A 24,376-nucleotide genomic window follows, 5' to 3' on the forward strand; every position below is an offset into this window, starting at 1 on the left:
TCTGAGCGTAATGCAAGTTTTTGTCACCTGGAATGTTTTAGTGTTAGTCTAGTTTTAGTCGACTAAAGTGTATTTTGGAGGGCCTAATGATGCGGTCATAATGAGTTTTTACACTTGCTGAAAATAGCAGATCTACAAGCTTGTAGATCTGCTATTTCCAGCATGCAACCAAGTGTACAATGACGTATACTGGATCTCTTGTCCACTAGTCCCTTCCTAACATTTTAGTCTAGTTTTTAATTGTTGCAAAAAATCAACAGTATATTTAGTCATAGTTTTAGTCACCATAGCTTAGTTTCCATTTAGTTTTCGTCAGTGAAAAAAGGTAGTCGACGAACATCTTTCGTCATAGTTTTAGTCGACGAAAACAACACTGAATGCAACCCAGTGTTTGTTGTTTCCATGCGTACACTCTCAGAGTCCTGGGGGGTTATCCGTGGCCTGATGCGGAGCATGCCAAACAGAGAGTCCTCGAAATTAAAACCTTTAAGAACCACCGCTATAATATGTCACACGCTGCAAAAATCCACAGTTTAATCATGCAACTTTGAGTCAACTTAACACTCTGGGTGTTGTAGTGCAGGCCCCACACAGTCAGCTGATGATGGCTCAATCACTTTGTGGGGCAAAGAGCGAACAGGGAGAGAGAGAGAGAGAGAGAGAGAGAGAGAGAGACATTAATGTTATCAATATGCTCAGAGGAGACTGATGAGTAGGGCTTTAACAACAGAAGCTTTAAAACGCACGCACAGAAACTGAAGTTACACTACACGCACGCAGTCACACAGTCACACACACGCACGGACGCAGTCACACACGCACACAGCTCTTCCAAATGAATGTTTAACGAGGGAGATGTGGGCAGAAAAAGAAGCAGTTGGAGATGATGGGTGTAATGTCAGACGCAGCCCGGTCCACATGGTTCCTATAAGACTCCCTGTTCCCGACATGTTACTAGTCTGTATACGTGTGTGTGTGTGTGTGAGAGAGAGAGAGAGAGAGAGAGAGAGAGAGAGAGAGAGAGAGAGAGAGAGAGAGAGAGAGAGAGAGAGAGAGAGAGAGAGAGAGAGAGAGAGAGAGAGAGGGGGGGGGAGTCTGGGGCATTCGTCATTTAGAAAGGGTGGGAGCAAAATGCATGATATTTAGACACACACACACGCACACACACGCACGCACACACACACACACACGCACGCACACACAGCAGTCAAGTACATCTTGATCGTGCTGTCAACGGCCAGGAAAAGTCACCTCATCACCCTGTTTAGCTCCATATTTCCACATTATCACCCTGTCCAGCGCACGCACGCACACAGGCACGCACGCAGGCACGCACGCACGCACACAGGCACGCACGCACGCACTGGCATTCCTGCTTCATTTTGATAGGATAGTGAACAGAGAGACATGAAGGGTGTGGGGGCGGGGGGGGGGGGGGCAGAGTGTCAGAGGCGCGGGGGGCTGAAATCACGTTAAGAGGGCACTTTGACAAAAATAGCGAAAATATCAGATCTACTGCGACGTGTTGAGAGCTTGTAGATCAGCTATTTTCGGGGGCGCAACCCAGCACTCTTTAGCTAGTGGAGATGTGGTGTGTACGAAATGGATTTCTAAAGAAAATTGTTCAACGCAAAATGCTGCGTTCAAGTTCAGGAGACTTTGTGGGGAAAAGAAGCAATTCTCCAGAATGCTGCCTTCCGGGCATGATGGCATGGAAAGGAGAAGAATGGCATTTGCATTTCTTTCACCATGAATAAATGCTGCGTTCGTGGTCTGGAAAGGGCAGTTGTTTTACAGACAGGTAAAAGGGCAGGGTCTGCAGCCCCCTTTGATGTCTATGTGTGCACGTCCCTGTTGATATAAAGTAAAGAGACCCGGCTTGGATTCTAACCCAGGTCAGCTGTGGAAAAAGCCCTGTGAACCGACGTCTTCTTGTCCCTTTTGACAACGATGATCAATTTAAAGATGGAGTGCCATGATTATTTTCCACGATGATTAGGTCTTATTGTTATATAATATATTTCAAAAAAGTGTACAGTACTGTTAAAGTGTACAGTTAAAATGTAATTTTTATGTGGGCACCCCCACCAGTCTATTAAGTATGCCTGGTTTGGGCGGCGATGGATGGTGATCCACCTGAACTTTATCAGCACCCACAGCTGTATAGTTGTATGATAAAGGCGGAGGGGTTATGTCGGCTGATAGTGTGATGTCACACTATCTGTCACACTGTGACTGTCAAGGGTTCGGCCTCCAGGAAGAAACCCTAAATACAAAGTTAATACACCAATGCACATAAAAACCACTCCAGGGAGTCTAATGAAGTACTGTCACCTCATAGACACGTGAAAAACTGGAAAAATACAAAAAATATGGCACTCTTATGGCAATATTTAACATTGTTTTGGTGTGAGCTTACTGTTCGCAGCAATCCTCAACAATATGAAAGTCAGTAGACAATGTGGGGAAAACAGGCAACGTGGGTGAAACGTGTTGGCTATAATTGTGATGCGACGTGAGATACAATGACGTTTCAATGTGACTGTATACCCACCCAGGCCAAACCCATGTGAAAAACACAGCTACAAAAATATATAAAACCTTTATCCAAAGTCCTGCTTTTAACCCAATTTGGGACGGGAACTCCTTTTGGTGTTTTAAGCATTATGTTATACTTTAGCTATTGAAAAATAGCAGATCTACGCCGCGCTACGAGCTTGTAGATCTTCTATTTCTTTTTAATCGTGAAAATGTGCCTGAAATCTTTGAATATATGTTCTTTCAGAGCGAGTTTTTAACTCAAATCTTTGCTACCGAGAGTGTCCCTGGTACATATTTTCAAATGGGGGTCGGTGGCCAATGTCATATATATTTGGGGTCCTTATATTTGAGAACCACGGACCTGAGTTTTTCATAAAAAAGGATTTAGAAGACATTTTTTTTAATTTCGACAAAACATCTTTTATACAACATAAATATCAAATATATCAGAACGTGTATCCTGCGTGTATTTAATTCAGTCTGACCAGTATCAGGCCGGGGCTTTTAAAAATGAATTACCTCGGCAGAAAATCCAACCCTGACTTTACCTGCTGATACGGCATGGACGAAAGCTCCAGAAGTTTGAGATGGAGAAAGTAAAGGGGAGTTTTGTCCACGCAGTGCCTCACTCGATAAGTTGTTTGTGTACTCCGGGAAATTCTATCTATGTACCGTTGTATATCTATGTGTTTTTCGTCGAATAGACAGAAATGGAACATCCCTCGTCTGGGACAATACAGACTAAAGATAGACCTATTTTCACCATAGTGCCAGCCCAGCAATGTTAAAAAGTCAACTTTGTGTCCCTTCCAATTCCGTGGTTTGAACACAGCACATACAATTACGGTGTCATTGGATTTGACATACTGTTGGTGTTTCTTTTGTCAGACAACTGCATGCACCTCTTCGGATTCAACAGCGGAATCATTGGTCCCACCCCCTTTCCCTTTTATGATTGGTGCTTGGTCCTGAAACCAGTGCTGATCAGCGACGAATCGACGACGCCCTGCATAAGCTGACATTGTGCACGCTATATTATTACCCATGGCAACCCCTGCAAGCGATCATATCTGCTCTGATCTGATAGAATCACACAGCAAATATATGAACGAGCAATTCCTGAGACAAACCCCATCATTACAGGAACATGCCAGTATCGCAAATATTAGATTCACCACGTGAACGCTACCATAACAAATGTATAGACCTGTGAAAATAGACAAAACCATAAGAAAAATAGGCAACCATTCAGCGAAGACAGATAAACAATAGACATATTTTGGCGCTATATGATGTCATAATTTCACCACAGTCTCACTGCAAAGCCACCAGCTCTTGTCATGTTTGTCATATAGGCTTTGGTTCACAGTAGTGTATACAGAAGAGAGGGAGGGAGTGAGGAATGAAGTCTTTAATATAACTGAGAGCGTTCGCGGTGTATCAGTTGGTTGTTGACCTATACTCCTGCTGTACGGGCCAGCTCCCGCCACCCATAACTAAGTGAATAATCTGGTAAAAGGGACAGGGCCATACACTCCCCCTGGTGGGTGGCAGGCCTTCTTCGCCGCTGAAGAAGCTGCCCTGACAAAATGGCCTCTCTGTACACAGATAATGAGGCGGGAGCTTGACAGGTGGGCCCTGATTAGGAAGGGCCCGTGGCGGCCCCCGGCTGGCCAGCACACACGCATGCATACACGCAGGCCCAGGCACACATACTACCACACAGACACACATACAAGACACACACACACACACACGTGTACACACTTACAGATATATGCGCAAGAAAAACAGAGGGAGTAGATGACACACACATTAACATTAACGCGATGATAAACACAGGGGGGACGGATGCGTTGCCGCTGCTAACGCATATACGTTGCACGCCCACAAACTTGCACGGCGCTGCTGCACGCCCACAAACATAGACAGGCGTGCACGCGCCGAACGAGCGTGCGCGTCCGACGCGTTCCCCATTGCGGTAAACACACTCATCAGTGCGGAGGCTGTCCCCGGAGAGCGAGGACAGGTTTGACATCCTTAATTGGCTTTTTCAGTGGAAAAGGAGTCAGGGAGATGAAAAGCTTTATCAAGCTGAAATAATTAATTTCTCGCAGCCGCCGCAAATTCGCTGACACTTCACTTCTCTTAGAAAATGAAGAGGGGTGGATTTTTGTCCCCTTCTTTCTCTCCTCTTCCTCCAGTCGCTCCTGTCTTTCTTTCTTTCTCTCCATTCCCTCTATCGGTTCGTTTTCTTCTCTTGTGTCAGATGGGGGGGGGGAGACATATTAGCGGAGGAAATGTGCGGTTTGTATTGAAATACAATTAAAAGGGGAGATTTAATTAACTTGAACCTGTGTAAAGGGGGAGAGAAAAGGTTAGCTTTATCTCAACCTCTTACAAAAAAGGCCATAGATAAGAAGACGGGCCACACTATGTGACTAGAGCACCGTACATATTCTTTCCAATTAATTCCAAATTAGAGGGGAAATTATAAGGGCTTTGATAATGCACTCCTATTACCGGGTTATTCAGTCTGAAAACTTTTAATCACTTTGACTATCAAACGGCGGCTCTGGTCGGCTAATTAGTTTAATTAGGCCTTTTGAAAGATATGCAGGCATACTGAAAAATGAAAGGGAGAGAAAGTTCTTCCGGCTGCACACCTGAAGTCAGACAATGCAAGCCGGCGGCGGCGAGACTGCGAGCGAATGAGTGGAACCAGAGGGCAGGAAGAGGACACGTGTGACTCGTGACAGAGTAGTGCATAGGTTGATCAACGCAGAGGCCAATTCACACACGGAGGAAGAAGACAGGAGAATGTATAGGGACCCAGCCGAGGAGAAAATGAGCAGCATGACTTATGTAACTTTCTACTATGCCACGGACGAATATACTGAAACAGTAGTATACTATACTGACGCATAATATATACTGTAGTATACCAGGTAGGCATGTAACGATATATCTCGTATATCGATATATATCGATATTAACCCCGACGATATGAAACGATTCATTGAAATAAAATATCGGTTCATATCGGTATCGGCAACTATGCCAGTCTAACCACCGATCCGACACAGGGGTAAGGGGTTGACACTATAGGAGGTAAATACAATGTTGGGGCATGTGGAGTTTGCTTTGGAGTTGCCCAAACTGCAAGTGCACATTTGAGTGAGGAGTCTGCTATAAACACAACACGATATAAACACAATTCACGGTCGGTGGACTTAAAAATAAGAAGTTGGTGTACAAGAGGTCACAGAGAGAAGTGTGTGTTTGTTTTACATTTTCCTCTTTGCCTTTATAGAGTAGTAGTAGATAATGGACGACCTGTCATCGGCCATTATTAATTACACTCTCAGACTGACATTGACACTACAGGTTTTGTAGAGTGGGTATACAATTAGGGCATTCACTTCTAGTGATTTTTACTAGTTGACTAGTTGCCTATAGTTTACTAGTCGACTAGTGGTTTAACTACCTATTATGTACAAAAAAACCTAAAAATATATATATTTGTACATTTAAAAGCTGTGTACATTGGTGACTATAATATATCATTCTAGCAGTTGAGGCCTACAAAAATGAGAAAAAACAATGTCGAATCGTGGATTTACTAGTCGACTAGTTGCTTAAAGCCCTAGTATATATATATAAGCGTGGCCCTATAGTGCTCACCATTGGAGAAACATGAAATAAAGTCACACTTTTATCACTGTTATGTTCTTTCTCTCTCTAACGGCCTCTTTCTTGCATGCTGTACATAATGTATGTGTAGCCTGTCTCTCTCTCTCCCTCTCGTGATGGTTACTAATACAAAACACTACTCAAAGCCCCCCAGGGCCCTCCGTGTCCTCTGCATCTAGCATCCCACAGCAATATGGAGAATATGAACAGACACAATAATAGAGTCAACTCAAGGCGCACACGCACGCTCACACACACGTCAGACACACACACGCACACACACACACACACACACACACACACACACACACACACACACACACACACACACACACACACATAAACTCCCAGCCTCATGGAGGAAGAGTTCTGCTTCACTTCCCATGTGGAAGTGAATACATATTAAATTGTGTGTGTGTGTGTGTGTGTGTGTGTGCGCGTGCAGCTCTTCTTTTCAATACATATTTAGGCTACAGCCTCGCCTCAGCAGCTCTCTCTCTCTCTCTCTCTCAGAACACACACTATTTACCCTTCTCATTGGACACGGCTTGCCCCGTCGTTACTATGTCTGCTGCTCTGCGGTGCATGTGAGTCAACACTGTACAGCGTTACCTCCTTAACACTGTTCCAAAAGAACAACGCTGCCCATTTCAACTGGCAATTAAAGCCACATAAAATCTGAGCGCAATGGTTAATATGCAGACCGCGGCCATCTTACCATATAAGTTAATGGCAAGGTGCTAACAAGGTGCAACTTTTCAACAATTCATCAACAATTCATCCTATCTGATCGTATTACACAACGTCAAGCTCACCAACATCGCAGCTGTACGGAAAGCTTGAATTACCCTATTTCCAACCTTAAAGTGTTTGTTTCATAAAAATCCACCAAGTCTGTCCTTTGGAAGTTTGGAAGTGCTCGTTAGATTTCACTCAACTGCCCTGCGTACCACCCGTTTTGAATGTGCACATAATGCAGGAGGCAGCAGGACATTGCTTTGACCAGTTTATCAGCAATATTGTACACAGAATGTTCTGTTTATAGGCACACTAACATATCATAAGTGAGTCCCATTGAGCATCCCAATTTATCTAAATGTGATACTGTGGCATTGTGAATAGTGTTAGAGCGCATATAACAAATATGCTAATGAGATAAATGAATAGCAAACACATTTGGGAAATGTTTAGGACTATTGTTATGTTATTAAAGGTTATCATTTATTCATGTTAAGCCGCACAACCCCATGAACATCAATTAGTGGTGATATTAACCCATTCTGACCGGGCACCCATTTTGGTGTTAGCATCATGTTATGCTTTAGCTATTGAAAAATAGCAGATCTACAAGCTCATATCGCGCCACCGAGTGGCGCGATACGAGCTTGTAGGTCTGCTATTTTTGAAAAATTCGAAGAACGACTGACATTTTTAGAATCTGATCTCAGGTCAGAATGGGTTCATCAGACCAGTGTGTGTCCAGTGGAAACCTCGTATGAATCTGATCTCAGGTCAGAATGGGTTAAGAGCTTATTTTAACAGCTGTCCCTGTGGTATAGGCCTGTGTTCCGTTAAGCGCTCTGTGGAATGTATGATTTATTATTTATGATGTGCACGCCGACGGTTCATGGCGTATTTTTTTATTACTTTAAAAGTGCGAGATGCCGTTTTAATTAAGACTAATTGTTTTCTTTGCGAGCGCACTGAGGATGGTTAATTAAACACAAGTCCCCTGTTCTATCCACGGTGCCGAGCAGTTCTTCAGCTCCTTGTTCTATCCACGGTGCAGAGTAGTTCTTCAGCTCCTTGCCTCATCGAGGAGACAAACTGTACAATCTATAAGTGTTCATTTAACCCATTTCGACCCCATACCGGATTCTACAAATGTCTCCTGAATCGTGATAGTTTTCAGGAAACTATCTAAAATATCTAAAACCACACAAAGACCCGCAGGAAAGTGTTCTAAATCTTCTAAACGTCATTAACATAGATTGCAGAGAGACCAATGCAGACAGTTGTTCAAACAAAATCAGGATATACCGGTAAACAATTAAAGGTATATTCAGTCATTTCACTTCTTTTTTTGTTTTGTTGTGATAATCCTCCCTACTATAGAGTGTGCTCACCATCCTCCCTGTCCCCAGTTAACCCCTGGGGGTCCAAAAACCGTAAGGTTTCGTTTTTGGCTAGGTGGCCCAGCCTTCATCCAATCAGGATAGAGAGGGGACTTCCGCCAATCATGATCGAGCGGGGGCGGGCCTTGGTGTGTGTGTGCTGTTGGCCTGTCACCGGGGCAGACCGGGGTTTTTTTTCCAAATCACCCAAATCACTGAATGCTCCTTTAACCTAGCATCTGTACAATTGAAATGTCATTTTAACGCATTATAACAAACACATCGTAAGCGTAATGTAACTCTGCACTATAACCTAATGTTCAGACTAATAATGGGCCATCGGTCAGTCGGACCAATGGGCAGTCCCCGAGGACATATGTGACCAGATTTGACTGAGAGCCTGCCATCACGCAAACTCTATCTTTTCACTCTAGCTTTTTATTTATTTATCCAAAATGAGTTAATAGCTGCACAGGCAGATTCTTCACATACTAGAGCATGTCTGAAATAAGTGTCAGAGCTGAAATCAATAAATATGAAATAAATGCTTAAACATGTAGCTATAGGTGTAATGTTGGAGACCACAGAAGTGAACCTTTCAGGCCTGTTTTCTCAACTCGCTGTTTTCTGCAAGACATTACTCTATGAGCCATATCTCCAAAAACTGGTGGCTCAAACTGAACCGCCAATATGTCAATTTGAAGCTATGATTCCCTGCTTTCACATGACATGGGGAAAATAAAACGAAAATTTAAAAAAAAATCCAATGGCAGTCCCTCAGTCAAATTTGGCCACATTTATGGATACAGGAAAGTCAGAAGTCTGCCCACACTATCAATCATTGTTCTAGTCCAACTAGAAATATAACATGTAATAGAGAGAGAGAGAGAGAGAGTGTGTGTGTGTGTGTGTGTGTGTGTGTGTGTCACAGGGCCCTATAGCAGAGTGACTGTCTCTCATGGGAGAGATCCCGTGTGTCTCAAGGGGATGACCTCTACTCTCTAGTGTCCCCAGAGTCCACTACATCACAGTGGAGACACTAATCACTGAACTCGTTTTCAATTAGCACTCGTCACCTCGACGCGGACACACAGACCATAGCGGCTGCTGGTCCTCTCATCTGGCCCGAGCCACAACTCCTACCAATCTTCATTTAGAAGACTGGTTGACATGTAGCCCTATAAGCCTTGTGTATCGTCTATTCTCAGTCGTGTATACGACCAAGTAGTAATGCAGTTTCATCTCATCCTGAATCTTTGGTCTGAATTAGGCGCGATTCATAGTCCTTTTTTAGAGCCGAATAAAAGTCGGTTCGGCTCTGTAGAGCCTACAATGTGACGTCATTTGAGGTTCGGGGGGGGGGTACCGTCCTAAAGTCGGCTCTTCGGTGCTACTGAAAATTTCTGACGAGCCGAGTATGAATCGGACCTTAGGCCTGAGTGCTCTCGCGCGCGCGCGTGTGTGTGTGTGTGTGGACCGTCCTCATCAGCAAATTTCAATTGCTGGTGCAGTCTAGCATGGAGAGGCTAATCCATTCACAGGCTATTTACATTTATTAGCACGGATTCACATTTATATACATGCATTCACAGAAAAAACACACACACACACACACACACACAAACACACACACAGAGAGAGATTGGTTATTTCCACTAATTTGGAGGAATAAAAAGTTTGCAATCCTTTGAAAGAATAATATATGTAGGGCTTAAGTAAAACCAGGAAAGCGTTAACAGAACATTTGTCCTAATATCCGAAATATATAGTATGATATAGATTATACAAATATATCGATAGTGCATACCTTAAAACACACACACACACACACACACACACACACACACACACACACACACACACACACACACACACACACACACACACACACACACACACACACACACACACACACACACACACACACACACACACACACACACACACACACACACACACAAATTCATTCGTACAGACATAGAATAAAGACAAGACACACAGCTACAAGATACTTGTGCAACAAGAACAGATGCAAGGAGACAGTGATTCCAATAAAACTCTGATCAATTTTACAAGAAGACTAGCATGGTGCTACACAGCTGTTTAATTGTTGTTCTAATGTTGTGTTGCAACTTTCACGATTCAGACTGATCTGACATCATGTTTCCAGAAGGAGATCCAACTACCAACTCACATTATATATAGGTTTAATCCATTCTGAACGGGAACCCCTTTTGGTGATTTAAGCATTATGTTATACTTTAGCTATTGAAAAATAGCAGATCTACAAGCTCATAGTGCGCCACCGAGTGGTGCACTATGAGCTTGCAGATCTGCTACGAGCTTGTAGGTCTGCTATTTTAGAAAAATCGTGAAAACGTGGCACAAATCTTTGAACTAATATTCTTTCAGAGCAAACGTTTTTAACCCCTGGAACTCCATATTTTCAGATGGGGGTCGGTGGCCAATTACATATATTTGTGGGGGTCCTTGACATGAAAATATTTGAGAACCACTAGCATAGAAACATTGGTTTTTCATAAAACCGTCAGGATTTAGAAGGCATTTGTAGAATCGTTCCCAGGTCAAAATGGGTTAACCACTGGAACCCTCTAGTCTAGACTGTGTACGAGGAGTGCTTTTCCCCCCATTAACCCATTTAGGCCTTCAAATGTCTTCAAAATCAAAGATTTGAGTTAAAAGTTTCACTCTGTATATTCAAAGATTTGAGGCACATTTTCACGATAAAAAAAAAAATAGCAGAGCTGGAAGTTCATAGCGCGGCACTTGGTGTCCGCGCTATGAACTTGTTAGATCTGCTATTTTTCAATATAGCTAAAGTATAACATAATGCTTTAAAACACCAAAAGGGGTTCCCGTCCGAAAGCGCCGCATCTACAAGCTTGTAGAGCTGCTACTTCTTAAAAGAAATTCACAATCACAAATATTCTCTCTAACTCTTCTCAGATGGGGGTCCGCGGCCAAATACATATCAATTCGCTGGTCTAGAAGATGGCGTCTTTGTGTGTGTGCGTGCATGCATGCGCGTGTCTGTCCACAATCCACAGCTAATCTTGCGAGCCACTGGACCGGTCAGCACCACATTTCTCATGCACGCTGCCAGTAAGCGCATTTTATTGACACTTTTCTCTCCCCGCGACAAATTGTGAATTAATAATCGTCATTCGTCACCGCCACAATTGTGGAGACTCGACTTCATCAATATGATGTCATCGGCATGGCGACGAATCAGAGATCCCTGTGTAAGCCACGACGCTGTCACCAGACCCCGGTCTTGTTTTATTATCTGTCTGGTTTCTGTTTTGACGAACAACTAAAGAGTAACCTAAAATATATATATAAGTGTCCTGCTTGGCTTGTCACAATCGCTTTGCAGTTCGCCGTAGTAACGACAGACAATTGCATGATCTTTTTCCAGACTTGTCATGTGTGTGGCTTTTCTGCTCTGTCAGACTGCCTGCTGCGTTTCCTCAATGTCAGCATAGAATCTGGGCGCTGCGGGTCATCGCGGCGTATGGTTTTAGTCCCATTGTGGCCAGATGAGAGAGAGAGAGACACAGACACACATACTGTACACACACACACACACACACACACACACTCTCTCCCCCTCTGCTGGTGTCTATCAGAACAGCAGTTCTCAAACACAAATTGCATGTCAATATTGGATCGGATGCCAATATATTGACATGCATTTATTTGGCGCAGACCCTTGTGAAAATATTTTGTGCTAGAGAATCCCCCCGACAACCCAATAAGAGAAGATTTGTATCATATATATTTATTTTTTTCTCGAAAAATAGAAGATCTACAAGCTCCACAATGTGTCGCATATAACAACGCGTTGTAGATCGCTTGTAGATCAAATTGAATAGCCAAAGAACAAAATTGCACTGCAATGCAATGTCAACTAATTTAGCTGGGAGGGGAACCCCGCCAAGGACCCCACGGTGAGGACACACTCGCGAGGCTATAGGCGTGGACCAGAAGGCGACATGACTTCCCGTGTTTTGTCTACATATACTGTAACTGTACTGCGACACACTGTTTCCACTGCATGCACCGTATACCACACATCATGTTCCGTTTAATTCTGCTTCTATCACGTTGGCTCTGTCTATAGAAGCGTCACTATGTGTGCTCGGTGCGGGCGGCCCCCGTGAAGGCTTTTTGCTGATGGCTCTGAGCCCCCGCCGGACCCTCGAAGAGTGGTGTGTGAGACCGTGTGTGCGTGTGCATGCGTGTGTGTGTGCGCGCATGCGAGCACGCCTGTATATATTAACAGCACTGCTTTCACAAGTTTAAAAATTGCATTCTTTCAGCCTCTTTTACAAATTGGAAGCAGAGCTCTCTGGGCCCGGCCCTCAGAGAGAGAGAGGGGGGGGGGGGGGGGGGGGGAGGACAACAAGGGTTCGAGAAGTCTGCGTGTAAAAAAACGGAATGAAGCGAGGGAATGTGCTAAAAAAACAAAAAACAAAACGATGCAGCGTCGTACGAGTGTGTGTGTGTGTGTGCGTGCGAGCGTACGTGTGCATGCATGCGTGCGTGTCCGTGTGCATAATCTGCATTAGAGCACGTTCTAGTGGTTTGACGGGAGCACAGCAGTGTGATGTGCACAGCACTAGTGCTCAGCGGGAGCAGACCGCCTTACAGTCTGGTGTCTGTCGCTGCCTTATACCCTATCAGCCTGCACCAGCAGGGCTGTTTGCACGCGCACGCACGCACACACGCACACACGCACTCACAGGCTGTGTCCTTTCACAGCAATAATAACACACAGTCTCCTCGTGACATGCCACTACACATGGCAGAAGCTATAGAGGTGGCTGGCTGCATGCATGCTTTTGAGGGAAAACATGACGTTTGGATGCCGAGAAAATGTGTTGCTTAAGTAGCAGTGTGCAGATTTATTTGGGTGTCTGTCTGTCTGTATAGCTAGTTGTGCCATATTTGTTGTACTCACTGCCAGCAGGCCAAAAGTACTACATTCCCAAGAATTTAACTGTCATTTCTGTGAAATAATATATCGATAGTGTGCAATCCGTCTGTCCGGCCTATGGGATCATCCTCTCTACTATCCTATTAGGCCTTCGCTAAAACGCACCCCAAAAGCGATTGTCCAATGCCAAGCCAAATATTTTAGCAACCGTTGCTAAGGTTGGCAAGCTTTTGTCACCTCATACTGTAGCTGTCAATGAGCTGTATAACGTTTGCTCGTACTGCATTTCTAGTTTATTGAAATAATGTTATGCACATTTTTCCAGTGCATAGCCTACTGCAGGCCTGGTTGACTAGATTTAGACGACATTTCTCCAGGGCATAGCCTACTGCAGGCCTGGTTGACTAGATTTAGAAGACATTTCTCCAGGGCATAGCCTACTGCAGGCCTGGTTGACTAGATTTAGAAGACATTTCTCCAGGGCATAGCCTACTGCAGGCCTGGTTGACTAGATTTAGAAGACATTTCTCCAGGGCATAGCCTACTGCAGGCCTGGTTGACTAGATTTAGAAGACATTTCTCCAGGGCATAGCCTACTGCAGGCCTGGTTGACTAGATTTAGAAGACATTTCTCCAGGGCATAGCCTACTGCAGGCCTGGTTGACTAGATTTAGAAGACATTTCTCCAGGGCATAGCCTACTGCAGGCCTGGTTGACTAGATTTAGAAGACATTTCTCCAGGGCATAGCCTACTGCAGGCCTGGTTGACTAGATTTAGAAGACATTAATCCAGGGCATAGCCTACTGCAGGCCTGGTTGACTAGATTTAGAAGACATTAATCCAGGGCATAGCCTACTGCAGGCCTGGTTGACTAGATTTAGACGACATTTCTCCAGGGCATAGCCTACTGCAGGCCTGGTTGACTAGATTTAGACGACATTTCTCCAGGGCATAGCCTACTGCAGGCCTGGTTGACTAGATTTAGAAGACATTTTGAAGCTCTTGCTACTGAAATGAGAATTGAGAAGGTCAGCTTGCCATCACAGAGTGGAGTGGGTGGGGCTTAGCGAAGGGCTAATTACAATGTTCCTGTTCCTTCCAGCATATGCCATGTACACTATACTGTACTAGTGAATACACTGCACACACACACACACACACACACACACACACACACACACACACACACAGCGCCTTAGAAACTGTTTCAATATAAAAATATAAATTGTAACCCCCCCCCCCCCCCCCCCTCCATGGGGGGGGGTCGTATCATTTGCACACATGCTTTCTGAATAAGTATTGTTGTTTCTTTTGCGTTTGACTGATTGCTTTCATAGAAACAGTACTCGATGCCGCCGCGCATGTCATAAACCCCAGAGCGGTCATTATATAAGATGTGTCTCAGTTCTTTAAAGTGCCATTTAGTATCCATCTAATACAGCTGATGGAACCTCATTGACCCTCAGCAGAGGAACCCAGGTTGGTGGTGGCGGTGAACAGTGGTGGTCACCGTCCCCCTCCTCCTCCTCCTCGGCCCTGCCTTAACAATGGGCTTAACAATGGCACCAAATGGCCTGGCTGTCTGTCTGCCTGCATCGCCATCAGCCCAGCACCAGACCTCCAACATTCCCCCATCCATCACAGTCAGCAACGCATTGGGTTGGGGGCCGGGCAGCAGCACCCTTTTATACCTCCCCGAACCACGCTCAGCCCCCCCCCTGTGAAGGTTGTTCCACAGCTCACTCGAAATGTACTGAACATTTCCTGCCACAGGACACCATCCTCTATATATACGCCAGACTAAACATAATACTGTAAATTGGGATATTCACAATACACAAACGTAATACCTTACGACAGCGGTACCCAAACTTTTTCACGTCAAGGACCCCCAGGACTTTCATACATTTCCAAGATATCTCTAACATATTATCAAGCTCACAGCGCAGCACGAAGTGGACGTCGAATTTGTAATATACCTGCTATTTTTGAATAGCCAAGGTAAAAAGTGCATGGTTAAAATAAATATGATGCTGTATTAACTCATTTTGCTCCCTGCTGCCGCTTCAAAGATGTACTGTAGATTAAGTGAACTGTTGACAATATAATATTATACAGTAGCCAGCATTGCCAAGCAAGGCTAGACTGTACTATGATGGTACACTCTCACCACAAAGGGTTCCGTATGGCTGTGAACTGAAGGTTCGATGGCTCGCTTCACAGATGCTAAAGTGATTCCATGTGGAAAACAATAACAATAATCACGTCAGCTCTTTATTAAGAACCATATAAAATTCTTCTGTACAGAAATGTTTTGGGGAACGGCTATAAAGCATGTTAGAAAAATGTTTCCGTTTCCACATCAAACCTTTTTTTTTTGTTAAGTTTACCACCGTGGTACATAATAGGGCATTATTGCAGAACGGATGCAAATGGAATGCGACACTAATTACCACCATTATACGGAGCAAATACACGTGTCTGGATGTAGGGCTGGATGGCTTGGTAATATACTGCAGTGGTTCCCAAACCCTTTCATGTCAAGGACCCCCAAATTGACACTAATTAGCCCCGCGGACCCCCACTAGAAAATATATGCAAAGGACCCCCATGAGAGAAGGTTTTTACGGCTCTAGCAGTGATTTTCAGCCATTTTCATTTCAAGGACACTCCAGGTTTGACCTGAATTAGACTACGGTCCCCACATTTCATGGAATTTCCATCTCTGGGACCCCCAATGTATATTGAAAAATCAATGGTAATTTAACTCTGAGAGTGTACAAATGGATCCATTTGGGTCCATTTGTATACTCTCAGAGTTACAGACCCATAAGGGTCCATTTGGTTCCTAACTATCATTTAGCTGGGGACCCCCTGGAACTCCCTCAAGGACCCCACTTTGGGAACCACTGATCTACTGTATATGGATGTAGGGGTGGGTGGCTGGGTAATCTATATGGCATGCATAGTGTGTACACTATATGGATGGGACCATCCGTGACGATACACGTCGCAATTATTGTTGTACAATATTACCGCGACGATCACAAATATTATGCATGGAACTTAACCCATTTAGACCTGAGGACGATTCTACAAATGCCTGAAAAACCTATGTTTCTATGTCACAGTCATTCTCAAACATTTGTATGTTAAGGACCCCCAAAAATATATGTAATATGCTGCCGACCCCCATCGGAAAATATGTTGTTCCAGGGACCCCCCCAGAAGAAAAGATTTGAGTTAAAAAACGTTCGCTCTGAAAGAATATATACCGGTATTCAAAGATCCGTGCCACATTTTCACAAAACGCTATGAGCTTGTAGATCTGCTATTTTTCAATAGATAACATAATGCTCAAAACACCAAATGGGATTTCCACGTCCAGAATGGGTTAACAATATTATCGCGACAATCAAAAATATTATGCATAACTTAATAATGCCACTTTTGTTAACCACTTGAACCCTTTTCGCGTCACGTCGTCGCAAGCATTTGGTGAAGAATAGTCCCCGCGGCATGGCGGTATCATCCAAACCGAAGTCCACTGTGCGCAGGGTGACACACAAAGGCAAGGATCCCCTGCTAATCTCCCCTCAGCACGCCATGGGCCCCGGCCCCCTGCAGCCAGCCTTTAGGACGGGCCGACCCAAGGGACCCTGCAAGCCACCAGCTGACTGACCAAGCAGCCTGTTCAAAAGGCACAATTAGAGGGGCTTTGTTTCACCCGGAGTGGCCCTTTGTGCCAAGTTGTCGCCTGGCACGGGAGGGTGCGGCGTGCGGGGCTCTGCCTCATCACTCACCGGCTGAATGGCTGGAAGGCCTGACACACACGCACGCACACAACACACACACACACAGGTTTGAGGGTCCCTCTTTCCCTATCAGGACAAGGCATCTGACGGCCCCCCGCCGTTGTTCAATGGCTGGCTCTCATTAGCCCTCTTCAGTGTGAGAGGGTTTGCTGATGTCATTCAGTCCCTCCGACCGTCACACATGTGGCAGTGAAGGCTGCTGGTCCCAGACGTACTGTACGGTATATACAGCTTCTGTGCTAATTGTTGCTTCACTGGCCAAGCTTGGATGTTGCAATTGGTCACAATAAGTGCTGCGTGGAACACAGTGTTGATTATGAAGCCAATTGGAACCTCCGTCTTAGTGATAATAAACGAAGGGACGAAACATCAGGACAATTCTTTTGTAGCTATGAGGTCGGAAAGATGTGATGTTGAATATCTTTGCTAGACAGTGCACGGTATTGTGGGCCAATCCCTCAATGAGAATGCATGCCAGAGATTAGTCTCAGCAGGCACACGCCTACATAAAGAAAGGGAACTATATTTGAGTGGATGGTGTACTGTACATCATGGTGTACATCAGGGGGATTGTGTCCGTGTCGTTGTACAAGTGACTCCAACTGAATGGTGCAGGTGAACCGGGGGAGATGGCAGTGTGAACCTCCACTTGTCTATACTAGTGCTGACTAACTATACTAACTTTTTCATATCAAAGACCACGGAGATATTTCATGTCATTATTCAGACGGCGCATTCTTGGTCCGACTCGCCCCAAAGGGGATCGAGGGGGAGAACAAGAAGCTTTCAAAAGGGTCAACAATGGAACATTTTTAAATAAAAACAAATGCTACATTCACGCCGTTGATGTTGGGTTATGGGCACAAATTTCAATATGGCGCATAACCATTTCTATTTAAATATAATTTAATATATATATTCCACATCGGTAAATATCGGTTATTGACCATAACAGCAATGTTGACTTCAGTTATCGGTATCGCCCCAGAAATGTCCCTTTGGTACATCCCTGTAGCATTCTGTTCTCTGCCTGGTTTGTGCAGATGTGTGGGTCCCTATCAATGTGAGGCGAGTTACAGTAGTATACTGTACATCTGGAGAGACAGTTTAAGTGCATACTAACAACATGACATACAGTAAATGACCGTTTTATCCGATATTTAAACGTTTATCATTTATCAAACATGTTTCACCTAATATGAAGGGGAAAAAAAATAAAAAAAAAAGGCTGTTCTTTCTTCTTGATGAGAACGGGCCAGCATATGCAACTGCAGGATCAGACATGTTTGCTTTATATGAGAGCTCTTTCATAAGGCCCTGTTAAAATACCAGTGCCATGAGCACGCCAGACCTCTACTATCTCCTGCTCTTAACGTAGTCCCTTTGACATCCTGCTCCCATCATTCCTTCCTTCCCATCATGATTCAATAACAAGAAGAGTGCAAGATGTTTCATTTATTGTCGTCCAAGAGAATTAATGAAACACTCTTCACGACAGCATATGGCTCGAGAGGTGGAGCATTGGTTCCAAGTGCTAATAACCGCCTTCAGAGTGAAAATTGTCTGGCCTTAATAATCCAATCATGATGACTATAGTAATGATGCATTTTTTTTAAATAATATTGCTGCAAGGTTAATAATGGGACCATACAAAGCATAATGAATTAATGAATTGCATTTTTATAGCGCTTTTCCAAGTGCTCAAAGCTCTACATTGGGAGGTGAAGCGGCGAACAGTCGATGCCTAGGCTGCCACATTCACACACCAATGGTGGCGAGCTCACACCGACCGACTCATTGGAGGCAATGTAGGGTTCAGTGTCTTGCCCAAGGACACTTCCACATGTGGACATGCAGGAGGAGCCGTGATTCGAACCGCCGACCCAGGGATCATATTGGAAAACAAAGTTAACTATAAGGAACTGTGTACTTGAATCTGTAGTACCCCCAGTAGTTAATATAAAGTAGCATCAGTGGCTATGCAAAAATAGCTGTGTATACAAGCTCAGTGTGCACTCACAGTGCTCACATTAGTCACTTGCCACGCTATGATCTTGTAGATCTGCTATTTTTCAAAACTTTACTACTTTTTAACACACATCTTTGCTTTGGGGGGGTTCCTGGCATTCACAACATATTATCAGATGGGGGGTCCGCGACCAAATCAATATGGGGGGGGGGGGGGGGTCCACCACAGATGACAGAATACACTAAACATTTCAGATTGGTGTTACATTCCCAGCTCCTGTTCCACAAACCATTGGCCTCAAATGCATGACATCCCATCGTAGAGACACTTCTTCCCCCCCCTGTCAAAACATTACAACATGGTGGGTATTTTATTACAGACAGAGCCAGGGCTTGGATGATCACACGGTTGACATGGTTTGATATTCTCCTCCCAGGCGTTCTGAATGTGCTCCATTACAGCTACTGCTGTATGATAGGTGTGTGCCAACGCCATCAGTCTGTCACCGGTGTCCACAGACACCCCCGCCAAGCTGAATCTGTCCTGTCCAGTTAGGCCAGCAGTAGATATTACCAGCGCTACTTGAGAAGTTTTGCCCAGATTGAAATGGCACGCTGTCCTGAAAGGCTGCTTGGAACCAATGTAGAATTGAACCCTGGCGTACCATTTTTGGGAACGTCATATAGGCAAAAATATATATATGTTTGAGGTTTTCCTTTAGCATTCCATATGTTGATTCTTCCCCATCCAGCATTCCTCTTCGATGTCTCCCTTTTGACTGATACCTGTCCATTCAAACTCTAGACGGGCCCGCCCCAAATTATTAGTGCAGCCGGCGAAAACTAGAGTTCTCAACAGGCCCGAAAGTTAAGGCCGGGCCCATATCTGGTATTAGATTGAAAACAAAATGTGTATGTGTATACTGTAGTTTTATTTTGCAGATCGCTACTCCCACTGTATTCTAACAAAACCTACCGTGGTACCACCAGACAGTTTTTCAAATTGTGTGCAGGGACTGAGAGGAGAGAGTAAGAGCCCCTGTGGGACCTGAACACATCTATAACATACAGTAATCCACTGCTGTCTATCTGTCACTTCCAATGAAGACTCTCAAGATGAACACTGACAACATGACACTGACCAGAAGACAAGGATTACCGTCTCCAGTAGGAGTCCCATCAAAGTGAACCTGCAGCACTCACCAAGGCAACATGTTGTAGAGAGAATACCCAATGGAAGTTACAAAAATACACGAAGACACGAAGATATGTATCCGTCTCAAGATGTTGGCTTGTGAAGTAAGGAAGAAGGAAAGAAGGAAGAAAGAAAGGAAGAAAGAAAGAAAGAAGCAGAGAGACACGAGGGGTGACAACATGGAGAAAGGGGAGAGACAGGACAGTGACATTCACGCATTGTGACGTGGCGTCAGTGACACGGGGGCTTGCAGTGTCCCTCCCCGCCGTTCGGCCAGGCTGTTATCGCGGTCGGCCGTCGTTTCCAGGTCGCAACCCCTCAGTGGCGGCGGCATTATTGGGTCGCGGCTTGGTGCCACGGCACGTCCCCGGTGCCATTGTCCCACAGCGAAGTGTGGCAGCAACACACACACACACACACACACACACACACACACACTCACTCACACACACACACAAACTGAATTGACAGAATGCACGTGCACGCACAGAGTCACAGAGTGTAACCACACACAAATTCACACAGTGCCTCTGATCCACCCTGGCAACCTCCCTAGCAACCATCTGCCCTGCTCTGCCATGCTCGGGGGGTTCGGACACGGCCAGGGTCGGGCATGCCTCGACACGACCGAGTTAATGGGACTATAGCAAAAAGGGCAGCAGAGAGGACAAAAGACGCACACATGAAAGAGAGTGAGTGGCCTGGCAAAAGAAGACACACACAGAGAGGGAGAGAAAGAGGGGGGGGGGGGGAGAGAGAGAGAGAGAGATGGGGGGGGAAGGGCACTGTACTGTAACATCTCTGGGATCAAAGATCACGCTGTGCTGGGTGAGTTATTTGCAACGCTGGACGTCTCAAAAGGCAACCATGAGAATATTTAAGTGCATGGGTCAATAATAACTGAAAACAAGAGTGATAAACATGCTAGCTCTCATGCGTTTGCGGAGCAAAGGACACACGATACTGTACTGTATATGGACCTGTTTTTGTGTGCGCAATATTACAGTGAGGTCAACATTATTGTGGCGATATTTCATTTGTTTTATATTTCATTACGTGCGTCTGTTCTCCATAGTATACCGTAATGGATATACACAGACCATCTGGCCACTTCAAGGGTAGGCTCTACGCTAACTCGCTACTAGTGATGCCGTAAATCACTCTGTCCCCGTTATAGCATTACCGAGTTACTAATGTCTCCTATTTTACACTCCATTGTCACAACAATAGGCGCTATACGGTGTAGAGTTTGTTTTTACAACCCCGCGGAGATTTCGTTTGCTCCCATCGCACAGGAAAAAAACGATAAATGGCTGGTAATCTCTTGCCGATTAGCTTTTGACCTATGCCTTGCATATAGGCTTGTGAACAATGGTGGAAAGAGTACTTGCATGTATTACTTATACCGTTAAGCAAAAGTATCAATACTGCAATGTAGAAATACTCATAGTAAAAGTCCAGAATTATAAATGTACTTGGGTAAAAGTACAAAGGTATTGGTATCAATGTATACTTATGGCCCTTGACGTAATTGACGTAATTAATCAAAATGTCCCTCATTACCCTTGACATAATTGACGTAATGGTTTAATTCCCTATAATCGGGGGCTTAACGTAGCATCATGGAGCAACTTTTGCCTAGATGTAATATACCTAAAACTGGCCGAAATCATCACGTGCACACACTCGCGCACGCACACGTGCGGTCTTTATGTGCATAGCTGTGTAATATGCGATATTTGGGGCTTGATTAGAGCTTAATTTGACTTGTAACACAGTGAAGAAAGGTAGCAGTTGTGAACCGGAAATGACATCGCCAGATTCACTCTATTCGGTCGAAATCAGCATAATGGTGAAGTTAGCGCCACCATCAGGACTGGGTCTCTAATACTATAGGATTACCGTGTTAAAATGAGATATAGTGTGTATGTCATGGATTTTTCAATTGGCATTAAAAGCTTGTAGATTGGATGTTTTCAAATGGCTGGAATGTATATAGGGCTGAAGTGGGTAATTATGTTAGGTAATAATAATCAAAATCTACAAAGACACTAGTAACTAAAGTTTTAAAAGAATTGGAAATAACACTGGGAATTAAAAATACCTCAAAATTAGAAGTAGTCTACACACTAGAGTAAATGTAGGCTACTCTAAAGCTACTTTCTTAAAGGGATCGTGACATTAAATTGTAATTTTTTGTATTTGTTTTAGATCTTCTGAGCTCAATTGAAAAACCTGAACTTGTCTACTACATTCAGTAAATTTTCAGTGGTCTGGGGTTTTCAGGCTCAAACAAGTGCTCTGATCTGTCACAGTCGATGGATTTTGCCCGTTTTCATTGCGGCTCAAAAGGCTTCAGAACACACTGAAAAAATAAATGAAAATGAATGTGATGAAACCTTTAATGACTCACTGTGCCAGACCTCCGACTCCGATTGAGAGACAATCCAAACAGACAAATGTTTAATCAGCTGTTTTGGTGTGTGTTTTTGTTTGAAATTAATTGTGTGCTATTTGTTATTGCACCAGGATTCTTTTCTACACCCCTGTCTATATTGCTAGCAACTGCTAGACATGAATTACCGTTATAAAGACTCCTCCCCCTTCATTGCCTCCATCAGTATTCAATGTCATGCTTTCACAACAGAGAAGCTCATTTCACCTATTCAACTATCGTGTTTGCCGTATTACCAGCTATTATCATCACAAACCCAATTGTCGACAAACACACAACACACGACAAGACCATGACATCAGAACATGACAACCTTTCAACATCGATCTCACATGCAAACGCACCGGGGCCTTCTTAGGCACAAATATTACGGAGAGGTCTAATGAATGTGCATTATTTTTGTATTCAGCGGCCCATTCTATAGTGTGCTTGGCTGTCTGGGGTTTTGAATTAGCATGCGGTGACTCAACTGGACAACGTATTTTGGCAAAGGTGATGTTTCCAGTGTTCTCGTGTTGATCCGACACGTCTGTGGGGCGCCCATCTTTGTAGCTGGGTTTTGGGGGAGGTGGGCAGTCTTTGTGACTTTTGGATCGGTTTGAAACGCCCTCCTTCTGAGGGTGACGTTCGATCGGCGAGGAGCGGGAGGCGACACTGAGTGACGGTTGGCTTCCTGATGCTATAGACTTGAGGCGGGCCGGGGCAGGGCTCGACGCCACATCAGAACCAGATACATCTTCCCCCTGTCGGAGCACTCGGCTTGTTGTCTTATCAGTGCTGAAACCGACACACACACCTTTACGCCCCCCACCCCAACTATCGCCTTTAACATGCAAATATTCTTTACCCCACCCATCACACACACACACACACACACACACACACACACACACAGGCCTATCAACTGGGCAAAAGAGCTGGAAACAATGCATGATGGAGCCTTGTTTGATGGAGCAGAGGTTATAGCCTGATTCCAAGCACTCACGCAGTGTGACTATATGGCTCTGCCAGCTCGCACAATGATATTCCAGAGAGGTTTGAGGCAAGCTGCGTAAAACATACCCGGCACACTGCACTTGCTCAATAAAGAAGCGGTTTTGTTTCATTTTATTAGCAGCATATCACTACCATGCTTCTACCAAAGGATTATCTTATGCCAGAAAAAGGTCTTGTACCGAAACCTTAATAATAAAATAAAAACAAAACCGCTTCTTTATTAAGCAAGTAGACCGTGTGCAAGTGTAAATAGGCCAAGAGGAAAATTAGCAAGAGGCACGAACTCGACTTTACTTCCCGTATCTGCGTGAAGGGGGGCGGGGACAACAGTAGGAGACGGGAAGAATGTTGGAGTCAATTCATTTCCAATGGGAGAATGAACGTGAACACAGCTCATGATCCATTCCTTAACTCCATGGTCACTGAACTAAATACTGGACCCAATCACCACAAGGCATACAATATTTCCAAGATATTCATACTAAAATGACTTCTTTTAGCGAGACAAATCAGGAGAAAATCTACTTTGTTATCGACCTTTCTTCCTCCCAGCAACAAACTCTCGTGAGATTTGAGAGGAGTCAGGAAGCCTCTCTCTGTCCATCTCCAATTTGAGGGAAAAAACATAGCGGGTTTTG

The sequence above is a fragment of the Protomyctophum bolini genome (genome assembly GCF_963924005.1).
Source record: "Protomyctophum bolini genome assembly, chromosome: 24".
NCBI lineage: Eukaryota > Metazoa > Chordata > Actinopteri > Myctophiformes > Myctophidae > Protomyctophum > Protomyctophum bolini.